This window comes from Schistocerca cancellata, chromosome 4 (assembly GCF_023864275.1).
Source record: "Schistocerca cancellata isolate TAMUIC-IGC-003103 chromosome 4, iqSchCanc2.1, whole genome shotgun sequence".
Lineage (NCBI taxonomy): Eukaryota > Metazoa > Arthropoda > Insecta > Orthoptera > Acrididae > Schistocerca > Schistocerca cancellata.
In genome coordinates, this window is record NC_064629.1 from 833682975 (window position 1) to 833691584 (window position 8610).

At 45.1% G+C, this 8610-nt stretch overlaps 1 non-coding gene across 1 annotated transcript; it reads right to left on the reverse strand.

The window, feature by feature from the left end:
* Positions 1 to 6239: 6239 nt before the first annotated feature.
* On the reverse strand, positions 6240 to 6313 carry Trnat-ugu (transfer RNA threonine (anticodon UGU)). Its single transcript has one exon. It is a non-coding gene; the product is annotated as a tRNA-Thr (tRNA).
* Between the last annotated feature and the right edge of the window lie 2297 nt (positions 6314 to 8610).

The following is an 8610-nucleotide window of genomic DNA, read 5'->3' on the forward strand; positions in this document are numbered from 1 at the left end:
CGTCTCTAGTTGGTAGAGCACTTGCCCGCGAAAGGCAAAGGTCCCGAGTTCGAGTCTCGGTCCGGCACACAGTTTTAATCTTCCAGGAAGTTTCATATCAGCGCACACTCCACTGCAAAGTGAAAATCTCATTCTGGAAACATCCCCCAGGCTGTGGCTAAGCCATGTCTCCGCAATATCCTTTCTTTCAGGAGTGCTTGTCCTGCAAGGTTCGCAGGAGAGCTTCTGTAAAGTATGGAAGGTAGGAGACGAGGTACTGGCGGAAGTAAAGCTGTGAGGACGGGGCGTGAGTCATGCTTGGGTAGCTCAGTTGGTAGAGCACTTTCCCGCGATAGGCAAAGGTCCCGAGTTCGAGTCTCGGTCCGGCACACAGTTTTAATCTGCCAGGAAGCTTCATATCAGCGCACAACCCGCTGTAAAGTGAAAATCTCATTCTGGAAACATCCCCTGGCTGTGGCTAAGCCATGTCTCCGCAATATCCTTTCTTTCAGGAGTGCTAGTCCTGCAAGGTTCGCAGGAGAGCTTCTGTAAAGTATGGAAGGTAGGAGACGAGGTACTGGCGGAAGTAAAGCTGTGAGGACGGGGCGTGAGTCATGCTTGGGTAGCTCAGTTGGTAGAGCACTTTCCCGCGATAGGCAAAGGTCCCGAGTTCGAGTCTCGGTCCGGCACACAGTTTTAATCTGCCAGGAAGCTTCATATCAGCGCACAACCCGCTGTAAAGTGAAAATCTCATTCTGGAAACATCCCCTGGCTGTGGCTAAGCCATGTCTCCGCAATATCCTTTCTTTCAGGAGTGCTAGTCCTGCAAGGTTCGCAGGAGAGCTTCTGTAAAGTATGGAAGGTAGGAGACGAGGTACTGGCGGAAGTAAAGCTGTGAGGACGGGGCGTGAGTCGTGCTTGGGTAGCTCAGTTGGTAGAGCACTTTCCCGCGATAGGCAAAGGTCCCGAGTTCGAGTCTCGGTCCGGCACACAGTTTTAATCTGCCAGGAAGTTTCATCTGCTGGTGTGTTAGACGGTGTTGCCTCTTCAGTGACTTGTGCATCTATAGTCTCTGGATTCGTTATCCTTCAAACGTTGACTGCACACAAATGCAGAGATTAATAGACAAAGGACCTTATGGGTAGTAGGAAATACACATCATCGTATTTTAAAATAATTTTTATTCAGTTGTAGCTGTCCAATATACGGCACTTCCATTGTACGATCTGCTCATACAGCGTACTGCGTAGAATGCAAATTGCGAGACTGGTAGTTGACACACATCCGGAGTCAATCCTCACACCGGATGAACGGTGGATGGCATGGTACACTAGTCAGTTCGGTATGGATGACGTGTTCCTCTGAACACTTGAGGCTGCTACAACCTGCAGGCAAGTATCACGGTACGAAAATGTAGCAGTAATTAGTATTTCCACTTGACGTATTGAGTGGCAGGTCTCTAAGTATGAACTCTGACGACACAACACAAAGAACCTGACAGTATCCGATTGCAAGATCATTTGTAAAGGCCTGAACACGTCACATTATTGAAATTTCTAAAAGGAAGCAAAATGAAATTGAATGGACATTTGAAATCAGTTGTGGGGAATGTCATTTCTCTCTTGGTTTCTCAGCAAATGCGGTACATCTCTAAAAGAAAACACAGACAAGATGGTAGTGTGTTCTATTTCAGAGTATTCGTCCAGTATTTGGAATCAGTATCATGGTAGACAACGAGCGGATTCAAAGACGCGGTAACACCATTTAACAGCCATTTAACAGCCATCTCAAGAAATGTAACTATAATTCTTTGGAAAATAGGGGATGTTGTTTTATCGAAACCCTGCAAATTTTGGTTAATTTAAAAGTTAAAGGCTGCGCAACAATTCTACTTCCTCCATAATGTATTTGCGCGTACGAATACAAGAATAAGGTGGATGTGATTATGGACGTACCGAGGCATATAAGCTCTCATTTTTCTTCGCTCCACAAGAGAAATGAACGGCGTAGAATGTGGTTAATATTGTTTCGAAACATCTTCGACTATGCATTTCGCTGTGGGTTGCAGAGCGTATGTATTGACGCAGCTGTGGATATCGTTCAAGAGAAAAGTCTCGATTTTGCAGCTGACGTAAATATCGAGCCTGACAATGCAACAGCAACCCATCTGCAGGATATGAAAGCAGTGCATAAACAAAATGTACATTACCTTTACTTCTGCAATAGAGATATTTTAAATTTCTGGAGAAAGTGTTACACCAGTTTGAACCAACTATCGGGAGAGAACAAATCAGATGTCAAAACTGAATAACGATCACATGAGTTTCTTATCCAACACCACATATCGCCACACTGTATTTTCCGAATCTACAGGCAGATGAAATAAGCGCTATCATATGATAACACAAGGAATTAAACTGGCGTTTCTGATAATCTAATGCATTGAACGCAAGTCACCGAGTGAGCTGACGCTGTGGCTGAGGCCCTGGACTCACATTCTGGTTCATAAGTCGTTGAACCATCTTGACTTAGGTTTTTTCCCGAATTAGTTAGATTACTTGAGCCGAATGCCGAGCTGGGTCCATCAGAAAGGCTGCAGCCTTAAGTTTTGTGCAGCTATGCTGGTGCTTCGTCTCTAGACACCACGACATCGACGGTACTCTAGATCTTGACCCCGCTTTGGAAAAAAAACGAGTGTATTAGCCTCTCTTCAACCCTTAAAATTATCTTCTTTTGTTTCAGTATAAAATTCAGTCGTCAATTTTCCAACTGAAATACGTTAATGCACTTAACCGGTTTCGACAGATTAACCTGTCGTTTTCGGAAGTTCAATACTGGCTCGTATACGAATAAGTAGACGTCTTTATCTTCGTCAACGGAGGTAGGTTTGTTCGTTAGCAGAGAACAGCTACGAATAAAATCATTAAAATTATGTACGCCTTTTGGCACGAAAGCTCTTAAATTTCTGACCCAGTTTCATTGCATAAGTGAACGGTGTGTTAACACGGTGCTGCACTCTGCCCGGAATCTGAACACGTATCTCACCGCTACAAACTTCTGATGTCCCGTGGTCATATAGTGTAGTCAACGTGATTGCCATTGCAAATAGAGTATGTTTGAGTAGCTCTTATTTACTTCAAAACGTACACTGTTTCACTTGAATGCATTGTCATTCCCTTCTGAAAAACACCAACACTAGACAGAAGATTTAATGATAAGCAAAAACGGAAAATGGGACTACAGTTTTCGAAAAGACAACGACTTATTTCTGTACGCGGAGCCATTTGTCAAAGAGATACCAGCAGGAGAGGTTGTGAGCATCCAGTGCTGTTAGGAGACAGCTGCGTATAGCGTCCTTCAAGTCTCCGTGACGCGGAACAGCGCATAATAGCTGAATAAATGAATAACTAGAGGGAAAGGTTGTTCAACTCTTGGATGACAAGCCAGGAAAGGCTGATGCAGTGTGCTGGTTTTCGAAGCTGTTATTATTATCGTGTATCATTACCGAAAATACACATTTAAGTACACAATTTACATGAAGGTTTATGTTTAAATTTTACGACGAGATGGCAGTACTCTTGCTCACCTACATCTACATCTACATTTATACTCCGCAAGCCACCCAACGGTGTGTGCCGGAGGGCACTTTACGTGCCACTGTCATTACCTCCCTTTCCCGTTCCAGTCGCGTATGGTTCGCGGGAAGAACGACTGTCTGAAAGCCTCCGTGCGCGCTCGAATCTCTCTAATTTTACATTCGTTATCTCCTCGGGAGGTATAAGTAGGGGGAAGCAATATATTCGATACCTCATCCAGAAACGCACCCTCCCGAAACCTGGCGAGCAAGCTACACCGCGATGCAGAGCGCCTCTCTTGCAGAGTCTGCCACTTGAGTTTGTTAAACATCTCCGTAACGCTATCACGGTTACCAAATAACCCTGTGACGAAACGCGCCGCTCTTCTTTGGATCTTCTCTATCTCCTCCGTCAACCCGATCTGGTACGGATCCCACACTGATGAGCAATACTCAAGTATAGGTCGAACGAGTGTTTTGTAAGCCACCTCCTTTGTTGATGGACTACATTTTCTAAGGACTCTCCCAATGAATCTCAACCTGGTACCCGCCTTACCAACAATTAATTTTATATGATCATTCCACTTCAAATCGTTCCGCACGCATACTCCCAGATATTTTACAGAAGTAACTGCTACCAGTGTTTGTTCCGCTATCATATAATCATACAATAAAGGATCCTTATTTCTATGTATTCGCAATACATTACATTTGTCTATGTTAAGGGTCAGTTGCCACTCCCTGCACCAAGTGCCTATCCGCTGCAGATCTTCCTGCATTTCGCTACAATTTTCTAATGCTGCAACTTCTCTGTATACTACAGCATCATCCGCGAAAAGCCGCATGGAACTTCCGACATGTAAGTCTTTCAGACCACCTTCAAACGCACGCTCTCCACACGATATCTAATTTTTCCTCGGCTCAAAAGTCACATGCAGCGCTGTCAGAGAAACCCAAACCTGCAACATGTGGTCAGCTCTCCTCTGACTACAGAACCCTGCTACCTCTTTCATTGGGTTTTGAATTAGGTGGGCGCTGCATGATGATTGTTCTTTTCTGAATTCTTTCCACATCTCAGTGGTATCGAAACGTTTGTTCTTGAAGATCGACCAAAGGTAGTTTGAGTGATTTCAGGCACACAGCTGATGGGTTGGGAACAGAATTATTTAGAACTGTATTCGTAAACAGCTTTTCCTCTGAGATCTGGTAGAGCAATATTGCACAGAACACGCAACCACTTGGTTTAACAGCGCCGCTAATGGTTGGCCTGACCTCATTCTGACATAGAAGGGATGGACAAAAGTATGGAAAAAACACAAACACAACATATTACCAATCCTAGGACAGTGTAGAAAACCCGTTGGCTTTCAAAAAAGCTTCCAGTCGTCATAGAATGAATAACTACAGGTCCTGTATGGTTTTTGAGGGACTCTTATATCATCCTTCCCGCAAAATTGTGGCCAGTTAATGATGGAGGGCCGAGCGGGATTAGCCGAGCGGTCTCAGGCGCTGCAGTCGTGGACTGTGCGGCTGGTCCCGGCGGAGGTTCGAGTCCTCCCTCGGGCATGGGTGTGTGTGTTTGTCCTTAGGATAAGTTCGGTTAAGTAGTGTGTAAGCTTAGGGACTGATGACCTTAGCAGTTAAGTCCCATAAGATTTCACACACATTTGAACATTTTTTTGATGTTGGAGGTCGATAGTGTTCACGCAGCCTTCTCTCCAAAGTAGATCACAAAGGCTCAGTAACACTTAGGTCTGCTGACTGTGGTGCTGACAAAACCAGTCCTGGACGTTGCGAGCTGTGCGAAAAGGGGCCCTGTCGTCTTGGAACACAGAATGAACAATCATCGTGCCATGGGGCGGAACTGATCAGCTAAACAAACTTTTGCAGTAATGCGACCTTGGAGAGTAACCGTAGGGCCCATGGAATACCACGATGCGCCTGCTCAAATTATCACCAAACACAACCATGTTTCACTCTTGGATCGTAGACTGGATCAGAAGTTGGGAAACGTGTGAAACAATATTCATCCGAGCAAATGACGTTCTTCTACAGTCCAGGTTTTACGGATTCGTCACCACATTTTTTCTTCCGAGTGCTTACACCACTGATATGTGATTTTGGAATTTTAGCTCGCCCTGCAATTCCCAGCTTGTGGAGTTCCCTTCGTGTCGTTTTGGTGCTGACAGAATTCGCAAGTGCTATATTCAGTTCTGCGGTGACTTTTTCAGCTGCCGTCCTGTTATTTTTCATCGCAATACTCTTCGCATTGTGACTTTAGCGGATCATGTTTTCCTACTTTTCCTGTATGCTGTGTAGGTGCCTCTTGAAACACCAAACACTTCGGCTACCTCCGTAACGTAAGCGCCCATCATGCAAGCATCAAGAGTTTGGCCACGTTCGCATTCACTTAGTTCCGACATAATGTACTCATAACCACACAGGACAGTGTTCTGACCATGACAGATCCTTACAACGCGCAGATGTCGTTCGTGGTCAAATACAACAGGACAACATGCAGGCTTGGATAGCATCCGTATTTGCGTTGAAACATTAATTTCTCACGGTATTTGCACATTTTTGTCCAACACTAAACATCTACACTGTTCGAAATTAGAATTATATTTTAATACCTTCAGCTGCTACCGGACGTTGATATATATCAACGGGGACAGGTGAAAATGTGTCCCCCGACCGGGATTCGAACCCGGGATCTCCTGCTTACATGGCAGACGCTCTATCCATCTGAGCCACCAAGGGCACAAAGAATAGCGTGACTTCTGGGACTAACTCGCGTACGCTTCCCGCGAGACCCACATTCTCACCTTGTTTGTCCATAAGCTACGTTCGTAGTCGCCTACACTGTTCGTCATTAAAACTGCAGCACCGTGTAGACGGCAGGCAACAAACGTCAAACTGGTATGAAGTCCACTAGATGCCTGGATATGCAAATGATCAGTATTTCAGCGCAACCGCTGTAGATAGCAGCTGCACCGTGTACATTATGTCTTTCATAACGAAAGATTAAACAGAGTATTTCTCACTCAGAAATCGCACTTGAATGTTGGTTGTTTGTGAGACGATTGTGTTATACCTTGAGCCAGAAGGAAAACTCCTACAAACAAGTGTCGGAATCCGGCAGTGGGAGGATGGTGACTTATCAAGACTGTTGTTCATCGTTCTGCGATATTTGGTGCTCGCATGGTAGCATTACCACGACTGCATCCGAATGTGGAAATACGGGCATACTCAACAACATGCTGAATCTCAACGATCCCACGCGACTAGCGCCCGAGAAGGCATACTTATTTTTCTTTCGACAGTACAGGGCCGTACATCCAAGTGACGTGCCTGGGGTCACAAAATGGGCTTGTTTGCAGCAAGAGGGACAGTGTGACGACATATGGAGCACCACGAACTGTCAGCACGGCGACCCACGGCGAGCATTGTTGCAGCTTCCTTGATGTGGCAGCTGAGGCAAGCCGACACATCGCTAAGGTCAATGACAACACTGGACACAAGAGAGGCATCACATTGTCTTTTTAGACGAGTCCTGGTTCTGCGTGTAGCGTCACGATGGAGTACACCACACGATCACCTCTGGTTCGCTTGGTTGGTAATTTAGACAGCAGCCGTAGCACATCTGTCGTGTTAAGGCTGGTGGCTGTGCCCTGTCTTCGAGGTCTTGGTGATATTGTCTTTCGACAAGATAACGCAAGACCGCGGAGTACCTATGCTGTGCCGGCCGGAGTGGCCGAGCGGTTCTAGGCGCTACAGTCTGGAACCGCGCGACCGCTACGGTCGCAGGTTCGAATCCTGCCTCGGGCATGGATGTGTGTGATGTCCTTAGGTTAGTTAGGTTTAAGTAGTTCTAAGTTCTAGGGGACTGATGACCTCAGAAGTTAAGTCCCATGGTGCTCAGAGCCATTTGAACCATTTTTGAACCTATGCTGTCCTGACATACGACGATGCAGAGGGTGTGCGACTTTTGTCCTGGCTGTCACACTGACCAGGTCTCTCACCACAGGAAATATCTGTCCACGCGTTGCCGAGAGACTGGCAACTCACCACTCGTTACCAACTACGGTTGACGAATTCTAGCATAGATATGAAGCAACATGGAATATGGTACCCGCATTTGTCATCCAAGCTCAGTATGACTCGATGCCCCGAAAGGTCAGAGCTGTAGTTGCAGCCAGTGGTGGCAGCTCTGTGTGCTAAAATTCGCACCCTGTAATCCAGAGGTTCCCATACGTTTCCTCTCACGGAACAGTTTGAGAATTCTAGCACTTTGATGGTACACCTTGTTTATTTTGAAGGTTAGTAACATTTTAAAAATGAGAAAAACTTTTTTTATTCAGCGATTACTCAACTTTGTATGGTAACCAATAGCATAGAAACCATAATAACATTTTAAGAAAATAATTAGTATCGTCAAAAGTTTGAAGAGAAAGCCTCCATGTTATCAATAATTTTTTGCGGAGCACTTACTCACTCCCCACAGAACACCATTATTCTGCGGAAAACAGTTTGGGGAAAACCTGCTGCTTTTCCCAAAGTCACCTACAAATTAAATCATGTGTCTATAATACTCTCGTATACCCACAACAAGCAAAATTTAATTATTTGCTGTCTTTCCTGGTGTGATATTTTAATGGCCGGCAGCGTATGTTATTTGTATGTGTGCTGTTTCCCCATATATGTAACAATGTTCAGCAGGATAATACCCCATGAAATTATAGCAGTCCGTGGCGTATCTGCAACTCTTCTTCAGTTGTTTCTGGGTATTTTGTGGAGTAGATTTACTCCTGCCGCATGTTTCTTTGACAGGCTCATGCAGTGCTGCTTAAATGACAATATCCGTTCGAGGCTGACACTTATACAGGGTGTTACAAAAAGGTACGGTCAAACTTTCAGGAAACATTCCTCACACACAAATAAAGAAAAGATGTTACGTGGACATGTGTCCGGAAACACTTAATTTCCGTGTTAGAGCTCATTTTAGTTTCGTCTACCTACGCTCAATGGAGCACGTTATCATGATTTCATACGGGATA